We start from the raw sequence: 15,192 nt of genomic DNA, 5'->3' as shown, positions 1-15,192 counted from the left end.
CCTAACATTAAGTTGTATGCAGACAACAGTGTCAGCATGTCATACAGCATGTACATGTCCCCACTATGTCCCACATCAGCACCAAACCCATAAACACACAGACTGTGATGGCAGGCCTGGTTACCCAGGATGGCAACATAGTTGCATTCAGGCAACAAGTATTGGCAGTCATCAAGAATTGCTTGTATGTGGTTCACCACATAGGTAAAGGGATCACATCCAGCAAAAGGTGGACATTACTTTTGAATAGTCCTCAGTCAGTAAAACAATACATTAGCAGCCTGGCAAGTCTGCTATGCACCTATGCAGACATCTGCAGAATCTGTAAAGGCTATGTTAACACCCACAAAGGTCAGCCATGTAACACCTGTTCCATGCAGACAGCCTGTAATCATTACTGGCCTAATTGTGACCAGTCAGGTTGTCCACAGGTGTCTGTGGCATACCAAGATGGCATTGTTGTGCTCAGCCCTTCAACAGCTGCCCTTGTACAAAAGTATGACTCCAAGTACATTACCAGCACAAGAGGCCTGACTCGCATATGAGATAGCAGACACACATGCTAGAGATTCAGGTTTTGCTAACAGAAGCTGCCCTGTGTCAGGAATTCACTCCCAAAACATGGCAAACACATTACCATGCATACTCTCATCAACTGCATCAAGGTTGAGTGGATGGGAAAGAAAAACATCTGTCTCTGGAGTTCAACCAGTGTCCAACAATGGCAGGGGCAACAGGTGCTGATGGGTGATTCTGTTGTTGATAACATAATGGCTAGGCTTGTGAGGGACCAAGGGCCAGTACTCTAGTAACTGCCTCTATATCTATGAACCTGTGGTCCTACATGACACCAAGTTGACATGTATGAATACTAGCTGGCTGTGTCAAGGGGTATGTATGCAAGGTCACACTGTCTGCCACCATTGTCACTCACACACTGTTCATGCATAGACCCCTGCTAAACATGTACATATACATCCATACCTTGGCGATGAAAAGATCACTGTGTTTCCACTCTGCCATCCTCACCTGTGATAATGTCATCAGCACTGCAGGCTGTACACACACAAACACCTGGAAAAGACACAGAATAAGGTATGTTAGACAACAGTCAGCAGTACTAACAGCAATAATGCATCATGGCACAAAGGTACATACACTTCAATGTGTACCCATGACAATTGCCAGCAGACAGCACCTTATACAGCATAACATTATTACAATGTACTATATTCACCCTGCGCATCAGACCCATAATAGCATGTCCCTGCTTCGATGGTATGGATAACAAGGATGTGGCACAGGTATCATCATATGCACAGGGTATGGTGTGGGGTTGACAGAGGCCTAGGCTGGGCTATACAGTTGACATTATATATGTGTGTGTGTGTGTGTGTGTGTGTGTGTGTGTGTGTGTGTGTGTGTGTGTGTGTGTGTGTGTGTGTCTCGGGGGAGTGTTCAACTGGGCCATGGAGAGGAGCTGTGTGTATCTGGTGGTGACCTGCTGGTGATACTGATGTGTGAGTGTTTGTATGCACACAGTCAAGCCATGTGGTTGCCCTACACGGGGGTATGTTGGACAGCCGTGGACTGTACATGGCAAGATGTACAGCTCACCGTCTCTGGCATGGACACGGGAACTGGTTCTGGCACCACCAGGCACAAAGCCTAATGCAGTACTACTCCCTGATGGTGACTGCTGTCTGCTGGATCCATGTTCCTGATGGGACTGGCCAGGGCCATGTGCCCATGGCCTGCTAAATTGTGGTGTGGACAGTAGTGCTGGTGGTACTGCCACTATGGGAGTGTGAATGTGTATGGCCATATGGGCTCTCAGCTGATCTTGTAGCTGACCCACATACATGTGTCCAATGCCCTACTCCCACCACATGTTCAAGCACAGGCATTACATGGTTGAGCACTGACAATGTCTCATCACACTGTCTATCCACAACATCAGCAAAATGATGTACGGCATCACCAATGCTGTGGAGGTTGTCATGCATGGCAGAAAGTGCTGCATTCATGACCCTGAGCATCTGTCTGGTGTAGCATTCAGAATGTTTCTGTTCCTCCGTGATGGACCAAAAGATGCATCAGGTGACACCTGCTGTGACACTTCTGACAGAGACTGGATGGGCAGCTGTCCTGCTTTGAGCACACCTGTCAATCTGCCTGTGTGGGGCATGCCAGCTCTCTGGCCATGGCTAGTGACTACACTGAGAAATGCCATAGTTACCACACCAGCTTGTCCAATGCCACCACCCACTGACTGTCCATTATCTGTGGCTACTGGGGATTGGGTATGTGTGGGCATACTGACCGTGTGCAGGGATGTTGCAGGTGAAAGTGGGATATCAAACACAGACAAAGATTCAGCCCCCAACAACTCCACCTGTACCTCAATATGACCACCATCAACATCAGAGTCTGATAAGACCCTGACAACAGGTTGTGAGAGGGAGAGACCCCAACCTCCATGTTCACCTGTGAGGGGAAGACAATATATGTAAATTACTACATGCACTATAATGTTTTCTGATCCACACACAAACACACACACACACACACATACACACACACACACACACACACACACACACACACACAGGTGAGGTGGCACAAAGCCATTAAAAAGACCACACCTTCTGAATGATGACATGTACAACAAACAATCAGCGCACAACAGACACACTCTGGACAGGCCTTCAAAAACATGCAGTGCAGCTACATCAAGTTAATTTTGCTACTACTATACACCTCTGAGATATGTGAGTAGTGGTGGTATGTGATGGACCCTTATTTAACACACAGTACACCCGTGTACACAACACTAATGTACCCCTGTATAGCACAGTGGCAACAGCTATGCAAATATATGTGCCAATATGTTACAGCTCCTGCAAATATGCTCCAGTGATGACCAAAGTTATGCACCTCAGTTAACCCTACCACAAGTGAACATGCACATATTGCAATATGGCTAAGTGTAACAGTTGTTAGCATGGAAAAGTGCCTGCTCTTAACATGCCTAGGGTATTGGTGAGCCACAACAAGATAGTTCCACACTCACTGGCTTCAGCTTGCTGTTCCCCAGCCAGACCAGAGGGACCTATGTAGTTGTGAGGGAGAGGTATTGTCATCACACACACACACACACACACACACACACACACACACACACACACACACACACACACACACACACACACGTGCACACACACACACACACACACACACACACACACACACACACACACACACACACACACACATACACACATGTGGCATTGGTACAGGATAATATATGCATTTATGAACATGTACAGTACAAGTTGTAATACTACCCAAATTACTGTACTTATAAGTGTGCATTTGTGTGCATTACAAAACCCCACCCACAAATGCAGTTTGACCTGGCATATGCATCCAGGTATGCAAAGACTGCTACTATGAATGCTACAGTATTAATGTGATGACTACTGGGGCTTTACCTGGATGCCCCTCAGCTGTTAACTCTGTGCCATCCACCTCCACGACATATATGGTGATGTGTTCCTAGGAGGCAGTGGCTGCACCAAGGTTGGCGAGGAACTCCTCTGTTGGTGTCAGTGGTGCTTCTGTACCAGGCCCTCCACCAGTGTCAGCATGGTCCATGACCACAGATGCTGCTCTTTGCCATGCGTTGTGTATTAGGTCAGTGGTACAGTGTCGGACCTGTTCATAGCTCCTGCCATGGTGTCCAATGTTGTTGATGGTCCTCACCAGTTCTGCTCACAGGGCATTGCTTTGCTGCATGTGCTTCCGGCTCCTCCCTAACAGTACCCTGTGATGTAGTCTCAGGGCATCCAAGATTGCCGCAGTCTTGGTCTCCATGTATGGTGGGTGACATCTACGATACATCCAACTTGAAAGACATGAAAAGGGGAACACATCACAGGACCGCATACATTGTCTACCATCATGTACAGACCCTACACATCCACATTTGCTCGAACTATCCACCGTTAACACCCACATTATATCCCTGCCATCTATCAGTACAGTATGTGAAGGTGAGTATTATGAACATATCGGCATTACAACATACGTTGCCTCCCTTATCCTGATATGTGCATATTCCACCATTCATCGTTCACATCACACAAGCACATGAAGCAGTTGGGGACACCCACCAAGGAATACCAGGCCATCAAACATCTACCGTACACCTATAAGCTATAAGGACAATGCTCTACCCGGTGTCATACCTATTCCTCAAGACTGACCTTAGTGTGGCATCTGAAGAAATCACGGTCTGCACATTGCTTCGACTGCTGGCTGCATTAGTGCAGATCATGCTCCACTGTGTTAACACACACACACACACACGCACACACACACACACACACACACACACACACACACACACACACACCCTGGTAAGTGACCTGGACTGGCCTTGTTGGCAGCTCACATGTGTGTCACACTCAGTCATCCTGCAGAGGAATGGGCACTATGTCCACATCAGGCAGGGTAACTACAAAAACCTTTGCAGGTGTAACCTGGTGAAATGGATGGTTAACAACACATACATCCTTGGGATACCAGCTGTGTTTCTGTAGGAGGGGGACATCAGCTACTGCCTTGCATATACATGGGCTAACTTGTGGCCTAAGCATATGGCTGCTCATAGCTCATAGCCTAGTAACCTGAAATGGTAGCAGGACTACCAGAAATGGCATGACTGCTGTGACAGACTGTGTTGTTTTGTGTCCACACATATCACTGCCATCAACTGCTGGGTGTCCACTATGGGCAACATTACAGTACCAGGTCATCCAGCCTACATCTGGCAAATAGGTGAGTGTTATTACAGGTGCATGTGGACATTCCAGGGACATCTGAGGTGCATAATAACAGTGAGTGGTGCATATGTGGTGTAGGGTGACATACTCAAAGGTGTCTGACATCTGCAGTACCCAGATTTTGGCAGAATGGGTACATGTGCCTGAGAGTTGTCGACTACCCTGCCAGACAAGTGTGTATTTCCGCACACAAGTTGGACAACATGTGATGATTGTCCACAGAATTTGGGGGATGTGTCTGTGACATGCCAGACTCCTGAGGACACAGTAATGGTACGTTGGATGCTCAGTATGTATGCACTACTGCTGAGCCAGAGCCAGCATCCCCCCACTACTACTACTACCTATAACCTGCTGTTCTGCTGCAGGGGCTCACCAGACATGCTAGCCATAGGTCACCACGACTATAAAATTTGTGTTAAAACACAACCAACACCACACTGAAGCCAAAACTATTTTATTTGATTCTCTAGCACCTTGGCTATAGCACAGCCTTGAAGGAGTACAAACATACACAAAAAGCATTCATATATATATATATATATATATATATATATATATATATATTCATATATATATATATATATATATATATATATATATATATATATATATATATATTTACCCCAGCAGTCCCAAACTCCCATCAATTAAACAATTATGCAATTATAGAATTGCATCATAAATTCATCATCTTAAAACATATACTGATGAACCAATTTAAAATAAGCTTATCAAATAACACTTTTCCAACAACAATCTATATTAAGTCTATTTGGTTTCAAGGTCTTATATTTCAAAATAAATAATGTCTCTTTATACAACAATTTATTTTTGAGATCTATCTCATTCACCCCATGTAGTTGTTCTAAAACAGTTGCTGTTAAACTTTCAGGGTCCCCTCCATAACAGGCTTTAAAATGTTGAGCCAACGGACTCTCTAATTTTCCTGCCTTAATATCTCTCAAGTGTTCCAGCAATTTTATTTTAAAGGCCCTTTTAGTTTGGCCTATATAGAACAAGTTACAAGCACACTTTATTGCATACACCACCCCTTCTGTGTGAGAATTATATTCCCCAATTACTTTAAAATAAATACCATTCATTTTTAAAAATGTTTTCACTGTATATTTCCATCCTATACATCTATTACAAGCTACAGTACCTATATTTCCTAACTGATATAATATATTAATACCAGGTCTTTGAAATTTGCCGTGAACTAACAAATCTTTCAGGTTTCTGCCTCGCTGGTATGAAAAAAGGCGTCTGTCCTTAATCACTCCTTCTAACTCATCAGACCTTTTCAAATAGTCCCACTAATGTAAAATAACATTTTTTATATTTTCACTTAAAATATTATATTTCATAACTGCAAACAAGCTGTCCTTATTCCTATTTCTGTGGATAATATTATCACTATTTGCCCTCCATTTTTTTCTTTTTTCCTTATCTCAAATCTTGAACTTGAAGTATATCCCTTTCTATTACTTTAAAATCATACTTCCTATTTTTGAACATAGCACCAGTATTTACCAATTCTCTTTCAAAGACCTCATTATCTGTACACAATGTTGAAATTCTTAAAAACTCACCAAAAGGAAGTGATTCTATGCTGTGTTTAGGGTGACAACTAGTCCCCATTAAAAACTGATTACTTTCATTAAATTTTCTAAGAACACTAGTAGTTACACTTCTACCAGGTCTCCTTACAAGTCTTATTGTCTAAAAATGATATCTCTTCCCCATATTATAACCCATCAAATTTAATATTACATCTATTCTGTTGTATTTCATCTATAAATTGTTGTACAAACTGAATTCCCCTCTCACATAAGAAAAACAAATCATCTATAAATCTAAAATACAGTTTCACATATCTCTGTTAAAACATCTTAGTATAAATATGCTCTTCTTCATACATCCACATAAAAATATTGGCATACACGGGTGCGAAGGGGGAGCCCAATGCTGTACCCTGCATTTGGTGGTATATTTGGTTTTCAAAACAAAAATAATTATTTTCCAGGCTAAATTTTACTAGCTCCATAACATAATGGGCTAGTGGACTATCCCCCATTTTTCTTCTCAAAGTTTCCATCCCCAACTCATGCCTGATGTTTGTATAGAGACTCTGTACATCTAGATTCATCCAGTACATTCCTTCTGACCACCTAACATTTTTTATTTTATCCAGGAAATCAAATGAATCTTTGATGCAAGAAGGCAAGCAAATCACCTCGTTCAATAAGACTTTATGAAGAATTACCCCCACATTATGTAGGAAACAGTTACTAGCTGAGACTATTGGCTTCCCCGGAGGGTCTAACAAGTTCTTGTGAAACTTAGGTAAGCAATAAAAGTATGCCTCTCCTGAATCTTCACATGTAAGTTTAACACATCATCTTCAGTCCAATAGCCCAATCTCAAACCCTTCTGTATCAAATGTATATAATTCTTTTTTGCTTCTTCCACTCTATTAACATTTACAAGTTCATAAACTATATCATCTTTCAATAAATCAAAACACATTTTCATATACTGTGTATAATGCATCACCACTGTTACCTTTGTCTGATGGTTTAACCGCCAAATCATTTTGTTCAGAGAATTCAACAAAAGCCAACCATTCACTCTTCGTCAAATTGTAGTGAATATTTTCAGTATTAAATTTATTAAATAATGTCTCAATTTCATATTCCACTATAGAGTGGAAACTTTTAATACCTTCATGACTAAATGGTGGAATAAATTTACTCTTTTTATTTACATTTGATATATCTATAGAGCAATAAGCATTAAATTCACTATTGCATGAAATAAAAGCCTCAAAAGAATCATTACAAAAAGTATTTTCATCATTACTACTACTTTCAAACACACTTTGTTGATTAACATCATCTGTGCTTTTTGCTGAACATTAAAGAAATGCCATAAATACAACTTCCAAACTATTTTGAACAGTTCTATCCTGCACTCATGCAATTTTGGTACCACAGTGGGCACAAATTTCAAACCATGATTTAAAACAGTATACAAATGTTCATTAAGACTAGAACCCAATAAATTAATGATTAAGTCTGTATTTACATGAAAACAGTCAATACCATCGGGTTCTCTTGCTGATCCACCATTGTTGCTGTTGATTCCTTCTATATGGTTCATGTTCTGGATCGTTTATTTTTCTTTGACCATTAGTCCCCCCATGGGAATGAAACTTTTCCTCCATGTATTGTCCGTTATTAGCAAAAGGCAAGGGAGGGTATTCTCTCTCATCTTCATAGTCACTAACGTATCTGCCATTGTCACTAGAAGACACCTCACTTCTTGTTTCACTTCTCACCCTCCCATCCCCTTCCTGGAAATGGACCCTAGAGCGTGACTTGTGATAGGTCTGTCTAAAAAAGGCAGTCCCATTTTCAGAATCTCATAGATCTCTTTTAATTTTGTTAAGTTTTTGATCCATTAACTTCTTTTCAAAGATACACAACTTTTCTTGAATATCATGCAAACAAGTTTCAATACGAGACCTTTCTAATTTAGCCATTAAGTTATTACAAATATTGTTAATATCTTTTTTTATATTTAAAAGTTTTACCTCGTCTCATTCTACCATAATAGTAGTCCATTCCCTGGAACATAGATGTGCTGCCTTTTCCCATCTCTGTTTAAATAATTTATCTTCCATAGCAGACAAATCAAATGGAAGAGATGGGTATTTCATTGCTCTTAGCCCACACGGAGTTATGTCCAAGTCCAGATACCTCTGGAGGCTAGTCTTATTATAATAAGCAGCTATTTCCTTGTTTAACAGTTGTTCCAGTTTATCAATTAGAGCTGCTACCTCAGATGACAGGTTTATGGAATGCTTACCCACATCGGCAAATGGATTAGGAGAGCACTTGCTTCTTGTTTCTTCGATCAATCTCTCTCATATCACTGAGGGCAGCCCTTCACCACTGCCCATCAATCTTTCATTCCGGTCTCTCCCCCGGTCTCTCTCATGATCCGACTTTGATCTCAGTAAGCCGTCTAACATTCGTTGCAAAGAATCCAAAAAATTCTCTCTAAAAATATGTAGAATATTGACTGCTGGATCACTGGCCATCTCACCACCTCACCACGACTCACCACGACTGAAAAAACACTTGTAAAATTTGTGCTAAAACACAACCTACACCACACTGAAGCCAAAACTATTTTATTCGATTCTCAAGCACCTTGGCTATAACACAGCCTTCAAGGAGTACAAACATACACAAAAAGCATTCCTATATATATACCCCAGCAGTCCCAAACTCCCATCAAAAATGCTAGCCATAGGTGTCAGGCAATCAGTTACAGGTGTGGAGTACACTTTGACCTAGCCAGAGTATGTCAGGAATAGTCAAGGAGGCAAGGACAATCTGTAAAATAATCCTGTATGACATTGGCAGACTGACAGGGGCTCACTAATGGTACATGGTGTGATATGCCAGCACCATCATATACTGTCAGTGTGATGCCCCTGCACTAGCCCAGTAATCAAAGAGCCTCAATACTCATCACTACCACCAGTGAGGGACATACACAATGGGAGGATGAAAAGTGCATACACAGTAAAGTACAATTACCCTTCAGAGCACACAGAGATCACAGTCAGTCTGGAGTCTGGTACTGGTTTCCCCCTCTCTCTCCAGATCCCCAGTTAGACTTCCTACTGGCACAGCTATATAGTTAACATCTCAGCAGAGTAGCCAAGCCAAAACATCCATCCCCCTCTCTGTCCAACCAGTGCATCATGTAGTTGACACATGCACAGATTTGATTTATGAATCACACACACACACACACACACACACACTGCTGGGAAAGGCTGACATAGGTTTACTAGCTAGGGCCCCTTTTGGACACACTTTCAGGTAGTTTTGGCTACCACAATCCAGCTGTTTATCAGCTACTGTAAGGCCCTTACCAAAGGGTGATGAATCCTATTGTGTGATGTGCCTATTAGCCAAATAGTAAGTGTGACCATGACCAAGGCTATTGGAGTGGGATATACAGTCTCAGCAAATACATCTGCAAGTACACTTAAGAGCTTACTTAGTTCTATACAGACCAGACACACTTACAAGATTCAGCTATATTTAATGATAACTAATAAAGGAACAAGACAATACACAATCAATACAGTGACTACAGAGTTCATACTCACAGGGAATACATTAAGACAACATTGCAGGACAGTCTGAAATGAATACAGCAAACATCTAAGGTAGTAGGTGCATAGGTTCATAGGATGATACCAGGCTATTGGTCCAGAGGCCCTTATAAGCCTAGCCAGGGATTCTGCCCATGTTCCTTCAAAGTAAGCACCTGTTTCCCCTGTCTAGCAGGGACAAAGGTGGGATGCCAGGGGTGTATTTTCTGTTTCCCATCCAGTCATCCAGGTTTCTCTTAAACAGGGCTAGAGAGGTAGTCTGTTTGACATGGAGAGGGAATCTATTCCAGAGATGGTCGTGTATTTTGGGACACAAATCTATCCCGGAAACACGTTCCACTCATGTCAGAGACCAGGCTAAGGCCTTGTGTGTGGGTTACATGAGTGGAATTTGTCATACAGATTTGCAGCAACTTCATCAAGGCTGGGTTGGAAATGGCCTTGTATGCCAGACACAGGTCTCTTATGGGCAGTCTGTATGAGACTGAGTAGAGGGTCAGGGGTTATAGCTTATCTGTATAGCATAGGTGTTTGAGACCCTGCATTTTCCTTGTCAGGAACCTTTGTATCTCTCCAACTGCTACATGTGATGGCAGGGTACATGCCTAAGGGGGCATTGTACTCAAAAATGGGTCTGATATGGAAGGAGTACAGGGATGTTATGTCCTCATCATTAGCACAGGGATGTTATGTCCTCCTCGTTCCTGGATGACATACCCTATTTTATGAGGTGGGCCATAATGGAAGAAACATGGGGGTCAAAAGTCAAATTGCTATCAACCTGCATGCTCAAGTCCCTCATGACTGATTGCATCCTTTGCCCATTGTTATCAATGTCATAAGTACTGGCGATGGCATTTTCCCCAAAAGGGATAATGATGCATGTCTTGGCATTCAGTTGGTGGCCATGGTTATGACACTAGTCATTAGTTTGGGTAAGGCCCTCTTGCAGGATGTTCTCATCAGTAGAGGAATTTAAGATAGCACCCAGCTTGCAGTTATCTGCAAACTTGGTCAGCCACAGATCACTGGTTTTGGCTTGCACTGCAGAAAAGTATATGCCAGACAATGGAAGCACCAAGAGAGATCCTTGGGATACACCAGTCATTACAGGTCTACTACTAGAGGTTGCTTCCCCTACTTTGACTGAGTGGGTTCTATCAGTAATCCAGTTAGCTCCCCATCTGGTAACATATGGGCTGAAACCTAGCTGGAAGGGTTTATGCATTATGGCCAAGTGAGGAATAGTGTCAAAGGCTTTGGCTAGGTCAAGGTAGGCACTGTGCACTGTCTTTCCTCGTCCATGGCTTTCGTGAATGTTTTGAAGAACTTGACCTAGTTTAACAGGTATGGCCTCCCTTTGACAAAAACAAACTGTGTGGGGTCAAGTGTTTTGATGCTGCCAATGTCCTTGTTTATTAGGTCCATGATAACGCATTTCATGGCCTTGCAGATCAGGCTAGTTAGGCAGATGCTTTTCTAGAAGGCGAAAGCCAAGGCGCTAGAGAGACTATCCAATAAACGAGTGTTGGATCCTGCTTTTTTGTTGTTGTTATTCTTAAATATTGGTTTTTATTTTTTGGTTGTTATTTTTTAGTTAGGCAGATGCCCCTATAATTGCCTGGGTCAGTGGACGTTCCACCTCTGCCTAGAAGGATGACACTGGCAGTCCTCCATTCAGCTGGGATGTAGCTGGTGCTCAGGCAGTGGTTGAATAGGGTGTGTAATGGAGCTATGAGCTCATGCCTGAGTTCATGTAGTATACAGGCAGGGATGTTATTGGGTCCCATGGAAACTTGATTACTTGCCCTTGAGAAGGCATTACAGAAATGCTTCATGGTGATGAGGGTAGTGGGGCAGTTGCTGGGGATGTCCTGGTGTACAGATAGGGGTGACGGGGGGTGGGGTGAAGATTTCCCTGAACCTGTCTGGCAGCAGGTTGACTAAATCCATGGTGTTTGTGTATGTGGTGTTATTGACCATCAGTTCAGAGGAGATTTCAGTGTTGGCTTTGAGATTGAGGACATATATGAAGAAGGCCTTGTGATTGCCTTTGGTGGATGTGATCAATTTGGACTCGAAGTTAGCCTTAGAGGATTACACCAGTGACCAAATATGCTTGATCATACAAGGAAGTGATTGCTGCCAACTTGTCACCAAATTGTCACCTGCTCCTTCTTGGCCCTAGACAACAATATTTTCCTTCTATTATACTGTTTGTTTATTGCTGCTGTCCACCAGACAGGTTTACTCTTCCTTGAGGTAGATGATTTGGTCCTGTAAAGTATTGCTGAGTCCATACAGCTATGTAGGTGTTCATATATTTTGTTGGTGTAGGCTTGGATATTAGTTCAAGTTCCAACTGAAGGGATAGTGGCTGTGAAGCTGCTTATACCTGCTCTGATGAGATTGTATTCAGCTTTGGCAATGTTTTTCTGTTTGACGCTGACAAAGGGGGGCGGGGTCAGGGGAGATGGTGACTTCAAAAGTGATTGCTTTATGGTCGGATCTTACCAAGGAGTATGATACAGTAGGAGTGCTACAGTGGTATATATATTTTCACCTCTCCCAGGAGTGTCAACCACCAGAGGCAATGCATTGCCATTGACAAAGTCGAGGAATCTCTGGGGGTTCATGTTTAGCCTAGAATAGGTCTTGCACTCTATGTTTGGGTAGTTAAAGTCACACAGGTTCAGGGTAGAGGGTTGAATCTTGATGGATTTAACTAACTCCAGATATGTGGATGGATGTCCTGTTTCATGGTTGTGGGTCTGTAGCTAGCTATGATATGAATATGTGTTTTCCCGACACTTAACTGCACTTGGTGTGTGTCATGTGTGTAATACCATTTGTCCAGCCTGGAGGTGGGTATGTCTTTGACTAATATTGTAACTCAACCTCCTTTTCCTTTGTAGCCCTTCATTTTGGGGCTGAAAGTATGGTAGGATGAGTATCCTGGTAAGGTTGGGGTGCTCTCCACTCCTTTGAACCAGGTTTCAGGGAATGCACAAATGTCAGCACCCCCCAGGGCAAGGAGTGCTTGCAATGAGGGCAGTTTCATGCTACGACATCTAGCAATTATCAGCATGACCATTGCATTTCATTTAACTTACATTTACATGTTGCTAATATTGTGCTCATGACTTTGCCTACAAAAGGCACTATGGGGCAGACCAGAGCCTTTGCCAGAGATGGCCAGGGGAGACAGATGCAGGCCATCTCTGGCAAAGCATCATGGTTTGACATTCGTGTACTGGCTTTTGAGTGAGACAGCAAGGAGTCTAGGTTCTTAATGCGATTGCATCTCTCAGATATTGTGTTCTTAGGTGGTAGTAGTAGAGGGTGGTCTGTGTACATAAGGCAGTTGCTACACCATCTCAGGATGCCCATATCAACCACAGTTGCAGGAGAAACTACATGAGATTGTCCATCCATGGTTATCATTATCTGTGGAACAGAGATCAGGGATAGTAGTGTGGGTATTATCTGAGGAGAGTACCCATAAGTGTGAGTATGGCTGGATAAAATCAATACAGTAACTGCAGGCGAGGGCCTCACTCACACAGGTGTGCTGGTAAGGGACAAACATTGCAACTGAGATACCTCGCAAAGGGTTAATACAACACAGTGGCAGTGCACAATGGACAAGCAAGCACAAACCCACACAAATGCTGGGTTTGAATAGCACAAAAACAAAGGTAAACTAGAAACACTGGAACTGAGCAACCAACCCTTGTCCCCGAGTTTGTAGCTCAACACCCTATGCCAGACAAGTTTTAACCAGTTCACTTACTCCCACTAGATGCAGGCAGGCCCTGGCCAACACAAGATGGCATAGCAGCAAACACAGGTATCACACAAACAGATCTGAATACAGCAAAACAGGTAACCAGACTATAATAAAGATATTTCAAGTCTGTGTCGGTCAATGTAACACAGGAGAACAGATACACACAAAATATCACAGCAACAAAGAAGAGCAAATTGATTTAAACAAATGCAGTGATTAACCAACAAGAAAGCTCAAAATTGAGCCCTATTCCAGCAGTCTTCAGTCAGAGAAGTTCTAACTGCTCACTCCTGCCACTAGGGAGCAGGTTAAGCCTCTCCAAAAATGATGGCTTAGATTACTGCTCAAGTTCTACAAACAAAGCTAGATTAAACAGGTCTGCATGTAGTTTATGCTACAGCAAACAAGACACACCAATTTTTTTTAAGGAACAGTTGAAGTAAGCAGGCACAATACTCCTTTAACTAGAGTTTCGCAGTCAGAATGGCAGAATCTACCCTCTCCTCCCACAAGAGTGTAGACCACAAACCTCATTCATGTAAAATGACTGGCCTGAAGCCCAAGTGCTTCAACCAGAAGTAAGACACTTTTAGAATAACAGACAGTAAAAGCCTTTAACCAGCAAAGCTCAACTTACAAGGATGTAAGCTACTCCTCCTGCCACACAAGTGTAGACCACAAACCATCTTACTGTAAAACAACTGGCCTGAAGTCCAAGTGCTTAAACCAAAAGGTTTAGAATGACAGTTACATTTTAATCAGGCTACTAACAAGCAGTAATACATGCAGCAGACTAAGTGCAATTGAGTACTTTTGAGAACAGGCAGCAAAAGCAATATAAAGTAATAAAGTATGAAGAAACACAAATATAGTAAAATCCCTTTTATTTAGGTTATGTGGAAAGGGATGAAACAGAATACTTTACGTCTGGGAAACCAAGGTGGGGGGAGGGAGGCCTTCACAAATGATCTCTCTCTACTCAGTAGAATAAGCTGATGGGATGGAACTGGGAGGAGTGTCCAAAATTAGATTTATAGTAGGGAATAGCAACTCACAAGCCACCAAATTTAAGAACACAACAAGGACTGGGTGAGTGGGAGGGGAAACACTTATAACAGAAAATATATAAAAAAATGTAATACTAGAATAAGATGCAAAATAGAAGTGATCAAACCTTAAATAAAGGTCTTCAAATCAACATTACATGCAGAGATGACTGATATTCAGAGCAATGCAGAACACAGAAACACTTCAGCTAACTACAGGTATTTCTAACTAAAACAGCAATGCTGTCAGTCAGCTCCTCCAACTACTTAAATTATGCTATTCACAGTTTGCAAACAGATTCTTTGGAA

Source organism: Protopterus annectens, chromosome 11.part0, assembly GCF_019279795.1.
Source record: "Protopterus annectens isolate FY-2018-M chromosome 11.part0, PAN1.0, whole genome shotgun sequence".
In the NCBI taxonomy this organism is placed as follows: Eukaryota; Metazoa; Chordata; order Ceratodontiformes; family Protopteridae; genus Protopterus; species Protopterus annectens.
This window is presented reverse-complemented; position numbering follows the sequence as displayed.